We start from the raw sequence: 18,979 nt of genomic DNA, 5'->3' as shown, positions 1-18,979 counted from the left end.
TAACTAGTAACTCTAAAGATATCTAACTGGGTGATAAAACTTTCATATATTTCTCATAGATGGCGCTACGACTAAAAGTTGTTAAAAAAAAACTAAATACAAAGATACGACGCAAGCACATAGAAAAGTTCGTGAGGTCCGCTGGTTCGTTCTTTGGCTTAGTTGGTATAGCGTCTAGCACGGTTTACTAGTAGACGTCGGTTTGAATCCGGCCGGATCGAAGGAATTTTTTCTGAGTGTTCGATCTTTGTACTAATAATTATAACAAACTAGTGGAGTAATTTTACAAAAATAATTGAATATCAATTCTATAAAAATTTAAAATATTATTATGTTTTGTAAAAATTCGTGGAACAAAACTATCGTTTGTGATGTTAGTAATAATAGTCCTGCGAGATTGTTGGTATTGGTGGTCATATTCAATCAGTATTAACACTCTGTAGGCGTGTGCTTTTGCTGGCCGATTTGACGTTAATTATGTTTGGTACACTCGCGTGCAATGATATGTATACATTCCCTCTTTTTCGAATGCATGTAATAATACATGCAGCCGTAGCCAGGCAATAACAACAAATTTCAATAACATTTATAATAAATAAGTGTTACTGAAATTTTCCCGTGATGATCAAATAGTTTATAGGTCTTTAGTTATTCAGATACGGAAAGACAGCAGGCGTACATCGATGATGACTATTTTAATTGCCTCCATGGCCGAACGGTTACCATGCCGGACTGCCACACAGAGGTCCCAGGTTCTATTCCCGGGCCGGGAGAAATATTTGTATGGCCTACGTTTATTTCTCTCTCTTATTATTTTCTCTCAAAAAACTCCGATGATATACATAACCTTTGTTTTATATTTTGATCGCGATTGTATTTTATTAATTTTGACGTCAAGCAAAGGTCAAGCCTATAGGGTGTTAATACTGGTTGAATAAGACCACCAATACAAACAACTCTCATTGATCATATCAGTATGACAAGCTTGTACGACCACCAATAAACAGCCATATAATTTCAGTACAGAATACTAAAAAACCGACCTCAAAAGTTGGTGGAATTACATCTATTTGCTAAGTTTTATTGACATTGATTACTGGAAAGTGCATGAAACCGAATTCATCCCCTAGTCTGCCACCCTTAGATGTGGAATATTTTCTTCAAATTTAAATGGACTAATACCAAGGTACCCTCCTTCCAACAGAAAAGAATCATAAAAAAAAAGAAAACATACTGACTCATCCGAAGAACAGAGTCCGATGCGATTACATAGCGAAAGAGAATAAGTACGCAACGAGAATAATTTCATTATTCAAACTAAGGCTTATATGTAAAGGAGTTTTGAGAATTTATATATCTTATTTCGTTTCGGAAATATAAAATCGAACAACGGTCGATCTGACATCCACAGCGAAGAAGAAGGAACGAAATGTACTATGTCCTGAGAACAAGTAGTCTTGCACATAGATCTTTGTTCTACGGATGAGTTGATACAGTCGAATTGAGAACCTCCTCCTTTTTTAGAAGTCGTTTAATAAATGTTTTGCCGTAATAAGAAACTTTAGACAGGTAACAATGATTTATTCATTAAACATTAATTATAACTACCACATTCGGTTTAGATTAGACAGCTGGCTATAAATCTTATTGTATCAGCAGCAACGATTTTGTATCGTAGATTTTTATCTATGCGGTTTCTTACTGAAACACTGTTTATAGTTACAAGTTTCTTACCACAAGATATGACTTTGACTTTTAATACAAGAAATAAAACAGTCACACAGTATAATCCGACTTTATTGTACGTAACGAGGTCTTCTTATACAATGATTTCAATTACTGTGGCAGTCAAAAAGTATGGTAAAGCAAAATAATGATTAAAAACTTGTAAATTCTGTTTTGCTAATTGGCTATTAAAAATACAAACAAAAGCTATAATTATTGAATTTATTTCACACGGGACAGATGTATTTCATAACGCTTACCTATATAGATTAGGAAAAGTAAACAACAATAGAAAAAAAAATTATATAACGGATTAAAAATTATCGAAAGCACACCCGAGCAAAAATGAAAATAAAAATTCAAATTAGATTCTAAATTACTGAATATGGTAAAGCAACACTATTGCAAACGGCTGTAAAAGCTTACCAATTGGGCTTCTGATACCCTTGGCTGACAAATATTTAGAAATATAAAATAGATATGATAATATTAAAGAATTTCACGTCGTACAATCTTATTAAATAATGATTATATAGATTAGGTAATGTAAACAGACAATAAAAAAAAACTTTATTTTATATCCATTGGCATCTATGACTGACCTACATATGACTATGGAAAACGACAGAATAAAATTTTTTAAAAGCACATATAAGCAAAAAGATAATTAAGATTCTAAAATACAAAATATAGTAAAATTACATTATTGCAAATGGCTGTAAACACTTACCAATTGGGCTTCTGACACCATTGGCTGACAAATATTTAAAAATATAAAATCAAAATGATAATATTATTAAAAGATTAAAAGAGTTTCAAGTCGTAGAGTCCTATTAAATAATGCCTGTATAGATAAGGTTAGGTAAACAGGCAATAAAAAAATAAATAGTTTATTTCATACGGTAGTACAATAAAAAAGGAAAATATTAAACAAGTATATCCCGTGCCATATATTATGACTGAGTTACATAAGGTCATTGAGTACAACAGGATAAAAATTATCAAAAGTACACCTGAGCAAAAATAATAAATATCGTATACATTGACTTACAAATAAATGGACGACTGGTCTAATACAAAAACCACGAAAAAAATGTCCCAAATCAACCTATTTAAACGTAGTGACAAGTAAAGGAACATGAAAAAGCTAAAACGTTGAATTTAAATTGTAATGTCGTCGCAGTACTGTCTAATTTTGCTTGCTTCGCTGTCAGTCGAATAAACGAAGACTAGAGCGTGAATGACGCTCTGTATACGATTGTAACGCCCTATAAGTTCGGACACTTTTTAGCGCGGACCCGACGTCCATATAATTGTAAGTCAATGATCGTATAGCAAAATTATTGCAAACGGCTATAAAAACCAAAATGAAAATATTATTTTTTTTTTTTGTAAAAAACAAGTGTCCATTTTACCTCCATCTCATTTGATGGAATGTGACGTTGAGATCGACGATGTAGCATGCACACCTAAATAATAACTATTCATTCACTCGCGCCTTGAAAAGGTCCAAGTTATAGCGTTCGGGGAACAAGAACGCAGACAGGAAATTCCACTTCCTAGTCGCTCGCCATATAATTGTGGAAGCGAAACGCTACACGCGAATCCTAGGAATATTCACTACATAGGGTTGAAACCCCACACCAGGGGTTCCCAAACTTATTTTGCCTACTGACCTCTTTGAGAATAAATTACTTTTTAGCGCCGCCATTTTTTCACCTAATTAAAAACCACTATAACTTCAAATTAAATTAATTATTGTCAACTATATTAGCGGAGATTAAACATTCATTCCAAAGGAGACTTTTACTATAACCCGCTAGAGTTAACTTGAGACCAGAGCGCAGTAGGTAGTACACAACGGCGCTCAGGTCTCAGGTTAACTCTTACGGGCTACACCTGCCAATGAGAATGATTATTGAAACGCAACTTTATAGTATTCAGACAGAGTATCTTTTATTCAAAATAAAACAAACACAACCGATTCTAATATAAAAACTAATGTGAATGAATCTGATGCTGTTTAATAAGTTTGTTGATATCAAGTTCCAATTTACTCAAGAACAGCCGCAAGTCACTACGTTCGGTAACACGCAAACGATTTCTCTTTTTAGTAAGCAGCGTTGTTACAGCACTAAAACTACGTTCACACAAATACGACGATGGGAATGCTATCAAGAATCATTGAATGATTGACCACAATCCAGTATACAATTGCGGGATCGGTTTTTCCAATAGTCTTGTATTTCCAAGTTCATATTAACCTGGTATCGTTTGATGAAGTCAATGTGGAGGTTTTCCAAATGTTGGCTGTAGGCAAACAAGTCGTCGTTACTGCAGGATACTGATAAATCCGGAAAATTGTGAAACTCACGTCTGCTCATATTCTTTTTGTACAGAAGCAGTTTGGCTGCAAAAGCAGCAATGACATTTTTTGTTTTAATTAAATTTAGTTCATCGCCTTGCAGTTGGAGATTCATGGTGTTGAACAATTTATACAGGTCTGTCATGTAAGGTATATCATTCTTTGATGTCATGAGCTTGTTGCGCAATTCTGTATCTTTACTTTCCAAGAACTCTGTCACAAAGTCAAAAGGTTTAACAAAAAGTCGGCAAAATATTATTAAATATTTTTATTATTATAATATTATGTCAGATCATATTCCGATTCGTACACCATTAAAATGTCGTCCAAAAACTGGGCAGGAGGTAAAATATTTGACTGATATCCACCCCAGCTTAGATACCAAATAATGGTCATAACATGTGCACAATAACCTACTGTTATTCGGCCCACAATGCAGTTACAGCAATATTGTTTTATTGCATTTCTACCAGCTCCGTTTGCATTTATTAAAATATAAACAAAATATATTTTACGACTAACATGTCGGTTTTGTATTTTTGCTCTTAAATGCATACAATTTTCTGCTGAGTTCAGACCTTCCAGTAAGTTGTTGCTCCTTTCTCGCAAACTTCTATAGTATAGGAACCATTAAACCTAATATGTTCACCTTAATATGAACGGGCTTTTTTGAGCTGGTATGTACGTTCCACAAGCAATTAAAATAAGTTCACTGTAGGTGAGTTGAGGAAAGCCAGTAATGGTTTCATTGTTTACATTTATATTAACATATATATATTCTTTTTGTGCAGAAGCAGTTTGGCTACGAAAGCAGCAACGACATTTTTTGTTTTAATTAAATTTAGTTCATCGCCTTGCAGTTGGAGGTTCATGGCGTTGAACAATTTATACAGGTCTTGCATGTAAGCTATATCATTCTTTGATGTAATGAGCTTGTTGCGCAATTCTGTATCTTTAGTTTCCAAGAACTCTATCACAAAGTCAAACAGGTTGTAAAATCGAATCAGACAATTGCCTCTTGATAGCCAACGAACTTCAGTATGAAACAACAAACGGTTGAAATCTTCATCATTAGTAACACAAAACTGATGAAATAACCTATAATTCAAAGAGCTGTTACGGATTTTGTTGACTGCTTTGATGACATATTGCAGTGATTGAAATAGTTGTTCACTTAAATTTCCAGCAACAAAAATAAAGAAAACAAAAATAAATATTACGTTGCTTATATAGGATTGCATAAGCAGCACGCACCGATAGGAATAAGATAAACATGCATAAACTCTTTTATCTCATTCGATGTTCAATCGCACTCAACAAGTAAGAACAAGTATTCTATGAACCAGCCGATTGATACAGGAATGCACAAATCGGGCTATTTAACAAAAACTTGTATAAACATGATTGCCCGCGGTCTATTATCTACGAAAATTACCTATCTAGAAATACTAACAACTATTAAAATGCGAAACTGTGTCTGTTACCTTTATGTTTGTTTGTTTGTGTCTACTTTCATTTCGAAACGGAGCGACCGGTTGACATGATTTTTATTTAACTACACGGAGGGAAACATCGAACCGAGTTACTTTGAGCAATCTCTTAATTAATATTATTTGATGTTCACAAGTTGTAGTCGATAGTCGAGAGCTCAGTTGGTGTCTAAGAGTCTTCCTACACGAAATTACAAATCTCCTAAGCTTCTACACAACGCCCCCATTAGCTGTCTGGGTCTCATATCGTCTCCCTTAGACCTGCAGCGCCCACTTTGGGAACGGCTGCCCCAGACCATGTCTAGTCCCCCTGTGATGAAAAGGGGAAGGCGGAATCAAATTATGCAATTTATAATAATAATATATTACAATAATAATCAAATGTAACAGGTACTCAAAATTAGGTGGATCGTTTGATTTTCTTGTAAAAATATGAGTATCAAAGGTCGCAGATTTTGTAAGCTTTTCAATTCTTGTACCAGTTTATCCGGCTATGTCATTTAGGTCATTATTAAAGTAACAATAGACTTCATTTTAAAAAGTTATTTCCCTTCATTGTTGTTGTATACCCACTGCCACTACTTCATTTTCAGGAAACTTACCACGTTTTGAAGGGCATTTTGCTACAATGAATAACAAAAATTAAATTCAAAGCCCATACTTGGTTTCTACATGTTGGGACGAGCGATGAAATGGCATTAAAATTATAACTTAATCGAATTAATATTCTCTTATCTATCTTTAAATTTATGATCGTGTTTTATATGTACTTAAACCTGTGTTATATTGATTTAGTTACATAATTAGTGTGCATAAAAAATACATAAACCAGCCCAGCAACAGCAACCAATGGCTAACGCATGATAGTCACGACGAGCGCGATATAATTGAAATAAGTGCGCGCTATTGGCTATCTAAATTAAATCTAATTGAAACAGCCAATAGCGCGCGCTTATTTCAATTTTATCGCGCGCGTCGCGACTATCATGCGTAGCCATGTTACGGGGGCAGTAGGAGTGTCTGACTGATGCACACTGTAGCAATTTTTAACTAAAAGAACACTTTATCTTAATGTCTTTAAGACTGTGGGTTATCTGAAATAGATACAATGTTAAAAAAAGTTACCGGAAACCGGATTCATCCTATAGTTTAGAGGAGGAATAATTGTTCAAATTTAAATGGGATTGAGGATCTTTCTAACTAAAAAAGAACAATCAAAATGAGATAATTCTGTGGTAATTCTGATATGGATTCCGCGCTATCGCAATTGCCTTATACAAGATAACACTCGTAGTGCATTCTAAATTAGCGCTTATGTGTTATGTTTACTTTAATTAAGATTAACGCCATTATGATTGCTAAATAAAATTGGTTTTACTGACATATTTACGAAATAGGTATAGTAAAAAAATAAATTACTTATATGTGGTAATATCTAAAGTACCAGCACATTTTTTTTTTTCAAATTTATAAATTCTAAGAAGAACGTTCAATAACAAAATGTCAAGACCTGTTTTACTTATAAAAAGCATTTCATTTTAAATTTCATACATAAATAAAATATAATTTGATTTAATAACAGTAGAGTTCCTTGTAATGCTGTGTGAGTGTGTGTTCGTTCGGGGAAGTAATGTGAGCATTACAGCTTTTGGTTTTGAATGGTAAGGGTGCTACTAAAATCACAGGCACATGGAACTTGCCAAATGGAAAAATGCTAAATTGTGTCTCAAGGTGATGGGCGCAGTGGCAGTGCCCCTAAAATCTTTGCGGTTTAAAGCTCTAAGTGGCACTGCAACTATTACAGACAGGCGTGTTACTTAACACCTGGAGAACGACTTGTTCGTTCTCTCAGTTGTTAAAGAAAAAAAATGCTGGAGACTTTACAGGGACGAGGCTTTATCATTTTTATGTCTCTGAATGATGAGTGTTGTGACGATCAAGGCTTTGAGTGGCACTGTAACTACATTCACTATACTTTCGTGCTTCTGCTGCCATACCTAACACTCACTATCATCGTTAGCGTTGGAACCAACACACCATTATGTACCTACCATTCGTGCCTTCTCAGATACAGATTGGCTGCGCATCTTGCGCATGTATGTTACGCGGTAACTCCTTTAAACTCCTTTAAAAAAATTTGTGAACCGATTTCCATGATTCTTTTTTTGTTGGAAAGGGGAACTTCCATAGTGGTCCCATTTCATTTTGAAGAAAATCATTCACCTCGAAGGGTGGCTGTTCACGCATGAAGATTCATTTTTATAAATAGCGCCTAGCTTTAATTTAGGAGCAATTACTTTAATGGTTGATTTTGCTATTTCTCCATTCAAGGCGTTCTTCTCTCAATATATTTTGAGTAGTAAGAACCGATTTTTATTATCTACAGTGTCAAGTCCTGTATAGTGGCTAACTAGGGGACATTTCAATAAAAATTAGCAAATAGACGTAATTCCACGTACTTATGAGGTCGGTTTTTTTAGTACTCTGTACTGATTTGTCATTGTTGTTACCTTTGTACTGACTTTTCGGCATTCGTCACCGCTTCTTGTTCAACAGTTTCTTTCAAATACTATTAAGTACTTCAGTTTTATCCACATTAACTTTCATTAGTTTCTTTTCGAACGATCCACGTGTTAAATCCATGATTTACTGCAATTTTTTAACAAATAATGCAAGTAACACTTAATTATCGCCCTTATACTAGTTTAATAAAATACGTTATGTTTCTCAGAATCGTCTCTAACTGTCGAATAAGTAATATAAAAATTTGTTGTTAAATAGCTTGAATAGGAATCGTTTATAAATTTTTGAAGGCTTCAGTTAATGGATCCAAAATAATGACATTAATTCTACAAACTCCTTGCTTTCATCTTTTATATCATCTGTTATTAAGTGTATTTTGTGCCCTCTTATAATACGCTTTTACTTTATACTTCTAAAATAACTGCCTCTGTGGCCGAACGTTTACCATAGTGGTATGCCACGCAGAGGTCCCAGGTTCGATTCCCGGGTCGGAAGAAATATTTGTATGGCCTACAGCTATTTCTCTCGTAAGTTTGGGCGTGATTTGTGGTTGTCTACCTATTTGTGTGTGTCCATGGCACCCGCGGTATAGGGTTTCCCTAGTACAAGACCATGAGTGCGTGCGTTAAAAAAAAGTGAAAAGACAAACGTGTACCGTCGTCTGTCACGTCGATGGCATCTACGAATACTATACTCTAACTACAAAAAATGCAAACTACCTCAATTTCTTTCAATACTCAATATTTTATGGCAAAACCATAATATATACTATAAGATTTTAATAACACAGAAGAGACCAATATTATGGACCCCGTCGGGCACGTAATACAAATGTAAAAAGAGAGAGAAGCAGACCAGCATAAAATAAAAAAAAATAAAAATCATACGTGTGGCTATCTAGTACTATCATTATACCCACAAAGTATTTTTTTTAATACACAATGATTTAGATTTTAGCCAGACGTATTTAAACAGATATCTATACTGTATTCACAAATTGAATACGCATCTTCAAATTAGATCTGTTTCATCATGATCAAATAGCACACTTTCAGCTGCTCTGTAATAAAAATAATTACGTAATTTACGTAGATGCTGTTGACATTCGTCGTCTAAAATCAAGTAGTATTTTGGTCAACCGTCTCGATACCTCCAATGAACACTACGTCAAGTTAGTTTTTGGACGTGTTCTGTTTTTATTTTGTTTCTTTTTCTTTATTTTTTTTTCACCAAATTCGTTTTGTTTTTTGTTTCTTTATTTATTTTATATAAAATTCTAGTAGCGTTATATTGGTGAATAATTATATTAGTTTAGAAAAATAACAGAAACTGACCAAAAATAAAATTGTCGTAGTGTTCATTGCTTCACTGATTTCGGTCTCTTTAGAAGTCACCATAATTTAATTTCTGCGGGTTTTAGATTTGTTAAAGAATGACTGATTCTCATTTTTAACGATTTATACGCAGGTTTTGTTACTTACCACTTCAGCTTTACTACTTTTTAATTCCTAAACAGATGTTAGGCAGAGTTAATACTAATTATAACCAAGATGTGCAAAAGAAAGTGGAACGAAGGAATAAATACCAAGCGTCAGGTTATATTTCCCGGAAAATGAAGCCATCTATCAAAAGGTGCAAAGTAGAGTATCTTGGTCAGGTGGTCAGGAACAATAGATACACGCTGCTACAGCTAGTAATGATGGGCAAAGTGCAGGGAAAGAGACGCCCTGGGCGAAGAAAGAAATCGTGGCTGCGGAACATCCGGGAGTAGACCAGCATTGCCTCCGTCGAACAGCTCTTTTGGTTGGCTGCTAATAGAGACAGATACAGGAAGCTCTCTAAGAAGAAAAAGAAGTCAGGTTATATCGGTTCAACGAATACGAATTTAGCAGCATTAGAGCTCCTCGTCAAAGCGTTCGTCCAGGAATGTACTGCCACCTTACTTGTTTCGGCCGCCAAGCCGTAATGTGAGCATTACTGCGTTCCTGTTTTGAAGGGTAAGGGTGCTGGTGAAATTACAGGCACATGGGACTTGTCAACTTACGTCTCAGGGTGACTAGTGTAGCTCTGACCCTCATATCTCTGTGATTTAAAGCTCTGAGTGGCACTATAATTATAATAATAAGTTTATTTCCTTCACGCACAGCTTAAACAATAATTTAAAATTATTATGTAAACAAAACGTTTGTTATAAACTAGGATATCCTGTGCTATGGTCTCCTGGCCTCCACCTACGGATAAAGTATTAATAATACATTGATTATGTCAAGAATGATTGATATGTGGGACAAGTAAGCAAAAATTAGTTAATACAAAGCAACATGTTAGAAAAAAACAATATAAAAACTAATAAAATTGAAAAATACAAAAATAGAGCGCAATAATGAAATTTGTGTGTGTGTGTGTGTGTGTGTGTGTGTGTGTGTGTGTGTGTGTGTGTGTGTGTGTGTGCGTGCGTGCGGGTGTACGCGTGCGTGTGTGTCAAGTCAAAGTCAAAGTCAAAGTTTATTCCATAGGTAAAATTTTTACACTAGAAAACGTCATTTTTTTTAAGCTGCTCCTCGTCCACTATGCTGACCTCCCTGAGAAGAAGGAGCAAGAAACTCTAGGATTGCTCTTTAATCAAATAAACTTAAATGCTATGGAATACACTGTGAATCATAATTGTGTGGAATCTAGACTCTTGTTGTCTTTCCATACTTATTTATCTAGACCATACTCTTCAATTTTGTAATATGATTTATCAATTAAAATACTTTTAATGTAAGTTTTAAACTCAGAAAATGCTAATCTGAATATATTCACCGGAATCTTATTGTAAAAACGTATACAGTTTCACATAAAATAATCATTTACCTTAGTTAACCGAAATCGTGGTACCTTGTGCGCGTGCGTGTGTGTGTCTAATTGTATTTGCGTGTGTGCGTGTGTGAGTGCAACGGTTATGGATAAGCGTGTCGTTGACTACCAGGCCCACAACTTGTTCATCCTGGTGCTTGGTATCATAGAAAAAAAATATTTCTTATACGACTTATATCTAGTACCATTGTAAGAAAATCTATTTTCAGAAAAATAAAGTTATTAGTACGACCATGTTAAATAATAGCCTATACATGGTCCCACTGCTCTCATGACTTGAGGGCTTGGGTTGTAGTTTCCACGCGGGTCCAATGCGGGAACTTCACCTACAGCATTAAATTGGTTTGCGGAATGTGTGCAGATTTCATCGTGATATTTTTCTTTACCAAAAAGCTCCTAGTAAATTTCGCACACAAATTCCGCAAAACTCAGAGGTACGAGAGTCCGGATTCGAACCCACAACCCGATAAGTCGAACCTTAATGCTACCACGCCATATCATGTTACCAACTCCGTAATAAAAACATGAATGTTCTATAAGAAAACGTCAAAATACGTGACCAAAACCGAGTTCACAAAGTTTATTTTATTATTAGACGTTAAAGTATGATATTACCGTTCCCAAGTTCAGGCAAACTTTAGATTAAAAACCTTTTTTCAAATGAAATCTTAAGGCTTAAAACTTTACTAATATTCATTTGTTTTCGTTTTGGTTAAATGAACCTTTCCCTTTGTAATAATCGAAGAGTTTCACCAATATAATACAAATACATCGATGGTTTTCTAAAATAGTGGGCTATATCAAAATCGACAAATTCGTCAGGAAGTAAAAACTAACTAAGCCACGGAACGAACCAACGGACCTAGTACAAAGACACGACGCAAGCACATAGAAAAATTCGTGAAGTCCGTTGGTTCGTTCCGTGGCTTAGTTGGTATAGCGTCTGCCACGGTATGCAAGAAGACGTCGGTTCGAATCCGACCGGATCGAAGGAATTTTTTCTGAGTGTTTTTCTGAGTGTTCGATCTTGGTATTAATAATTATAACAAACTAGTGGAGTAATTTCACAAAAAATAATTGAATATCAAATGAATTAAAATTTAATTAAGTACAAACTACTTAAGCAAATTTGATGTCCATAGTCGACGAATCATACACCGGTCCATGTTGTCACTTGTTTATTTTGACCAATAAAGAGCTCGTTATTTTCTAACCGACTTCAAAAAAAGCCAATTCGACTATATGTTTTTCTTACGTTACACGACATGAAACTCGTATTTTAAAGCACAAAGTTACTAAAATGCAAAAAATGGTTTGTATATACAAATTTTGTAGGTCGTTTTCACAGCACATTTCCTTCATATTCACATAATGGCGTTTACCTATTCGTAAAGTAATGCAACCAAATTAATACCCGTGATAAGAAATTTAAATAAATAGAAAGTTTTGTCATCTCCAGAATAATCACTATAAGATAGTAAGGTCAAACTTGCAGAAACCTTTTTAAGAAATACAATATAATGACCATGTACTCACAATATATTTATGATATAATAGTTTATGCGCGTCAAAACTTGGCTACTTATGAGCGACGTACGGACGGAGGCCGAGCGTTACGAAACGCGGGAACACTAAAATCCGTTGCCCACCGTACCGAGCATGCAACTAGACATCCGCGGGTAATATGTCCCCGATTCTACGAACATCTACCCACAGACCTGAAAAGTGTTAGAAACGATGAAACGTTTTGCACCCGACTAAAAAACCTTTTATTGGATATTGAGTTGTACAGTGTCGATGAGTTTCTTTTGAAACAATTTTAATTTTATTTTATTCGACAAGCAGTAGTTATACTACTTTATTTTATATTCATTATTATTATTATAATTTTATTACTGACAATCATAGTTATCCCTTGACATTGTATTTCCAATTGCAATATTGTGACATTGATAACATGAAATAAACGATTCTATTCTATTCTATTCTATTCTAAGGCATCGATATGTGAGCCGATTTGATGTTTCTTTTTTGTTTGAAAGAGGGTGCCTCAGTAGTGGTTCTATTTATATTTGAAGAAAATATTCCGCCTCTAAGTTTGGTAAACTAAGGGATGAATCCTGTTTCGCGCACTTTCCGGTAACCGATTTCAATAAAACTTTTCAAATAGATGTAATTCCACGTACTTTTGAGGTCGGTTCTTTTAGTACTCTGTACTTACTGAGATCTAGTGTTATACTTGTTTCTTATATTAATTTTAAATTCAGTTGTAAAATATAGCGCCCAAATATTTCGAATAACCCATTGCAATGTCAAACTTCAATCCGTATTACATGCTGTTACTCTCTTGAACATACAATATTACATCCTATTATTTACGTTATTTATGATTTTTACTTACCGGCCCACCACTCTTCTGTGCCTCGTTCAACTAATTCCATCACGGCAAGAGTGGAAAAACAAAATGTTAGTAACATTTAAAATAGTCTCTTTCGTTTTTCTTCTAGAAAAATTATTCAGTTAGACAACACGTGAGAATATAATGTTTCGTTAATTCCTACGTATATGCTTGTATACAATAGGAAGTCAACCTACACTTGAATTACCATTACGCACCTACATAATTGGAAAGGTAATCAATTTCAAATTTCATACTTATACGCACCAACATGAATATAATGTAATTTAGTAGCAGTAGAGCACCTTATCTATCTCTGCCGCCAAGCAGTGTAAGGATAATGCATAATGTAAGAATTACTGTGTTGCGGTTTTGAAGTGTAAGGGTGCTGGTGAAATTACAATCACATGGGACTTGTCAACTTATGTCTCAGGGTAACGGTAACAGGGTAACTGTTACGGACTGTGTGTACTTACCACCGTACTCAACACCAGGCGCATTCTGTCATTTGATATTATTAGAAAAAAAAATCATTTCATATTTATACACATCTACATTACTTGGAAGGGCACACATATACGCACCTACACGTAAGACAGTAATCTTTCAATTATACGCGCCTACACAAGTAGGATGGTAACCTACTGTCATACTTTTGTGCTTGTTTATTGTACTCCCATTGCTTTCTATAGTAATGAAAGTGTGTATAGCTACTACCACTTTCTATATATGTATGCTCCACTAAAAATGCAATTAATGGATTTTACGGGAACTTGAAACCGCATCGTGAGATGCAGGAATATCATCCATACGACGGCAAAATCTTCCTTCTCCAATCCACTCTAATAAAACGTATGTGATTGCATCTTTGATGATGTACCTAAGTCACTGTCTACAGTATCCGAATGGATACCAAAATGGGGTTACTACTGAGTCCATGTATCCAAGAGGATATAACAACTAGGTATAGGGAATTACATACATTTTATGAGTGGCTTGGAGAAGAAAGATTTTGCCGTCGTATGGATGAAAATTCCTGTATCTCACGAACCTGCTTCAAAGTTGCAAAGTCCACTTTACATATATCATTTTTTTTTTTATATTAACTGAACTCAATAAAACACATACCTATAGTATAGGATATATAGATTTCAAATGGCTTTAACGTCGTTGGTGAAAAAATAAATTCTAAAATAAAGCCAGTGCCGCAATAGACCAGATTCTGTGCGGGAAAATTTTTAATTCCAGCTAAGGTGGTATCGATTCTTAAGAAACTAAATTGCTGATCAAAAGAGATAAAAAATAACATACGCATAATAATTTCCAAGGTAGTTTTAGTAAGGCAACACCTATCGTTAGAGAATGAATGAATTCTATATCTGCCGCGCTATTAAGACTCAACTGCCATTGCAACTGGATTTTTTTTTATTTTATTTTTTTTTTTTTATTGCGACTCGACAAAATGACTGCACCGCGCCTGATGGAAAGTGCGAATACAGTCCAGAGATGAGAGTAACGGATGGAAAACACAAATATCTTCACTCCGTCACTATCATTTTGCCGGTCTGGCCAAATGCACTGGATGTACACCAACTGATCCCTGAACGCGATTCGCAAAAGCGTTTCACTGTGGAGGGTTTTCCGCCGTGTGTACTGTGGTCGCTATCCAGTCGGCACAGAGCCTACCACAATGCTAAGCAGATGGACACTGACGTGACGCCCTCGGTCGCCTCTTACGACCCCCACGGGCATGTATGGGGAGGCGACAATGTATTCTTAAGCCGTCGCCCCACGGCTAAAATATTATATATATTAGGATATTAGCAGAATGACAAATATTATCTTAACTGCAGTGCAATCTCAGTGGAGTCCCAATGGAATAACAATGATCAGTGGTTTCAAGAAAATAAAGAGCCTTGGAGCCTAGAACGAATCTGTTCTTACGTCGATGGCGATAGCTGAATGACTCCAATAACAAAACCGAAACGCGAGCACCAACCTCAAACCAATCCGACTTTGATGATATGTTTAGTAACTTCTTTATCTAAATGCAACATAAAAGAAGATAATGATTGAAATAAATTTCTTACCATTGGCGATGATATAAATGCTAAAGCGCCGAAAGCAAGAGTAGTGTTCATTAAAACATCATTCATTTTCTTTAGCAATCGGATCAATATTATTGTTTACTTTATATTTGTGAATCTCTTCGGTAATTCATGAGTCGGAAGATTCAATTACGAATCAATGCACTCAGTGTCGATAAATTTTATAATACCAATAACGTGCTTCATGTCAAATTATAGCATGAAATTAAAATTCGATATCTGTGGATTTTTCTGATTGATCAACGAAGTTAGTTTATTGTTGTGTACTTGTGCATCGAGTAATGGGATATAATTTTTATATTTCGATATGTACGCTACGTCGATTAAAATGTCATGACATGGGAATAAAACATTTATATAAGATTGTAATAATGTATCAGGTAGCCAAACTTATTACTTGGTTTCAAACTAGTGGATTCCCTGAACTATAACCACCAAAGCCACTAAATTTACTCCAGGGCACTACCCAAAACACGTAGATCAGGACTAGTTTAGAATAAGTCATTATCCCAAATTCTTCCTGTCGGTAATCGAACCCGGGGTTTTCCCATCCAGGCAAACCGTTGCCACATAAATATTATATAATAATAATAATAACGTACATACTCGACATAGCCCCGCACTACGGAAGCCCTGTGTCCCGGGTGCCATGGACACATACATAGACAACCACAAATTACACCCAAACTCACGAGAGAAATAAATATAGACCATACAAATGTTTCTCCCAGCCCGAGAATCGAACCTGAGACCTCTGCGTGGCAGTCCTACATGGTAACCGTGCGGCCATGGAGGCAGTCAATATATGAAATATATATTGAAATAATTCAAAATATACATAATTATATATTATGTCGGAGCCAGTTATCACTTCAAATATAATGACGACAACAGGGTGAAGTTGCACAGGGGGTGGCGCTGGTGTCAGTCATCTCACGTAGTCCTATGATATGATAATCGTTGGCAGAGGGTTGCCATAAGAAAATAAAGAGAAAAGTTGACTTTTTGTGAGAGTTACTTGGAAAGTGAACAAACAAGCGCGGCCGTCCCCAGAGAATTTACCGCGAGACATTTAAAATCTGTTTAAAGACCTGATCCAACTTTCATATTTTCTAACAAATTTCTATGAAAAGCGGGTAAACGAATGAATGACCAAATAAACCTAAATTATCGAAAAATTTCTGACCAATGTTAAGCACCAGTACTTCTTATTAACGATGAAGGAAAATGTAGTAATGAATCCTATATGTTAAAGAGGGCCATAACCCTAATAAAAAGTAAATCCCAAACTTGTATTTGTCGGGGTAACTTCAGCCTAAATCCTCGATCGTATACAATGTAAGTAACATAATAATGGGTAAGGAAATGAAGTTTCAAAACGTCATTGTGATTTAATTAATTTAGTAGCAGAAGAGCTCCTTGTGAATGAGTTCGTCCGGTAAAGAACTGCCGTCATACCTGTAAAAATTCCATATAGTTCAAATATGAATAAACATTTTTTACGCACGTTCAGCATGGTAACCGTTCGGCCACGAATGCAGTTAAATTTAAATTATATCAAATATTTCACATGTAAGTAAATTACACTCGAAATCATCACATGAATAATCTCATGTGTAAGGAAATTTTCCCTCTTTGCAATTAAACATTATGTATATTTATATCAGTTATAATAATATTTTATATATAATAACGTAGAAATGAGACAATCCTAAACAATGGCTTTTCGTTATCCAAGTATGCAGAAGTTGTATAATTAAAACCATTAACAATGAAATTTTTGTATCACTGTACTTTTAAACTTGTCGCACATTTTGAATACTAACCAGAATGTTATTGTAGAAGTGTATTGTCTCTGAATCTATGACTTTGTCCAGACAACAGTCAGCTTATTTTTGTTCCTTGTTTCATTATTATGTCTATCATTAAGGTAAATAACTGTTTTATGGGGAACTGTATACGTTTTTACAATAAGATTCCGGAGCATATATTAAGTTTATCATTTCCTAAGTTTAAAAACTACATTGAAAATATTTTGATCGAAAAATCATATTACAAAATTGAAGACTACGTGTTAGATAAAGATATATGGAAAGATGACACGGCTCCAGAATCCACACAAATTTGACTCAAAGTGTTTTCCATAGCATTTAAGTTTATTTGAAAAGAGCAATCCCTAGAGTTTCTTGCTCGTTCTTCTCAGGTAGGTCAGCGTAGTGAACGAGCAGTAGCTTAAATGTGTGGCGTTCTCAAGTGTAAATTTATTTTACCTATGGAATAAATAATCTTTGACTTTGACTTTGACTACATTTCATGAAAAAAAAACCTGTTCGTCATAAACAACATTTTCATAAATAGGTACACTGTGATGCCAGTGTAAGAATGTCATTTTCTAAAACTTCTTTTGCTTTACTAAAGTAAAGCAACCTAGCTATTTTTTCGACTGAACGTTTTCGTATTTTTTTAATCACACTACTGTAATAGATTTAGAGAAACTTTTTTCTTAGATAATCTACATACAGTCAACCATACTATGGGCAGGTGAGCTCAGGGTGTATAGGAAACAGAGAGCCATCGCCACCCCTACAGTTTTTATTTATATTATAATTTCCGTTCCGTCTTTGAAAAGGGTGGTAATAAAATTACAGGCACATGGGACTTTTCAACTTTAAGTTCAGGGTTAGAGTACAGGAACTGCATCCGTTATAGATTAACCATGGAACCTGTAAAGAGCTCGAAACGTTGATTTGTTTGAAGAAAACCAATATACGCGATTTACATCCGAAAAAATATAGTTTGATGATTTCATTTTTCAGCCATTATTGTCCCTTTGCGGGGCAAAGGTTTCCCTTATTTTTTTCTTCTCAACGCGATTTAGCGTCGCTACATGCCAAGTTTTCATATATGCTTTCTTGTCCAACAACGTCACGCTATAAATAATTCATATTTTATTTTTATTTTAAAAGGCTTGCCGACCACGTTTCTCAAGTCACCCGTCCATCTTACCGCAAGGCAAGATTCTAGTTGCAATGAAATTACAAATCACGATACAGGGATTGCAGTGTTTTGGTTTGACGTGATAGAGTTGCCCAACTCGGTATTGCTACTTAGTGGCTGCCACAAAATGGCCGACGGCGGTGCGGCAAGCCGAGATTGAGATAGCGGGACGGCCTAGACGGGTTGAGTGACTGGCCGGAGATTACTGCGGATACTGTGAGTTGGAATTCCGAGGGAGTGACCTTTTTATCAGGCAGTGGGACAAAATCTTCTATAAACGTCGCTTCATTCGTAGTGACAGACATATATTTAGATAGGCGCCGCAAGTACAGCAATTTGTATGAAAACTATGACGTCACAAGAACTATTTAGTGTTGAGAAACCTCCTTCCCCTCTAAATCGATTGATTGAATAGAACACGCGTAAATACGCGTATTCCATTCAATTAATCGATTCTAAATAGAATAATATTTGTTCAAGTATTTGTTCATTACAAGTCCTAGTCGTAATATTA

The 18,979-nt window shown here is 35.2% G+C and overlaps 1 long non-coding RNA gene across 1 annotated transcript; it reads right to left on the bottom strand.

Moving 5' to 3' along the window:
* Positions 1-6,031: 6,031 nt before the first annotated feature.
* Positions 6,032-15,603, bottom strand: LOC113226406. The gene is made up of 3 exons (XR_003310091.1): positions 15,451-15,603; positions 13,364-13,393; positions 6,032-6,203 (listed from the first exon to the last, which is right to left on the bottom strand). It is a non-coding gene; the product is annotated as an uncharacterized LOC113226406 (long non-coding RNA).
* Positions 15,604-18,979: the final 3,376 nt, after the last annotated feature.

This window comes from Hyposmocoma kahamanoa, unplaced genomic scaffold (genome assembly GCF_003589595.1).
Source record: "Hyposmocoma kahamanoa isolate Upper Pololo Valley unplaced genomic scaffold, ASM358959v1 190, whole genome shotgun sequence".
In the NCBI taxonomy this organism is placed as follows: domain Eukaryota; kingdom Metazoa; phylum Arthropoda; class Insecta; order Lepidoptera; family Cosmopterigidae; genus Hyposmocoma; species Hyposmocoma kahamanoa.
Note: the sequence above shows the minus strand (reverse complement) of the source record. Positions and strands in the feature narration are given on the sequence as shown.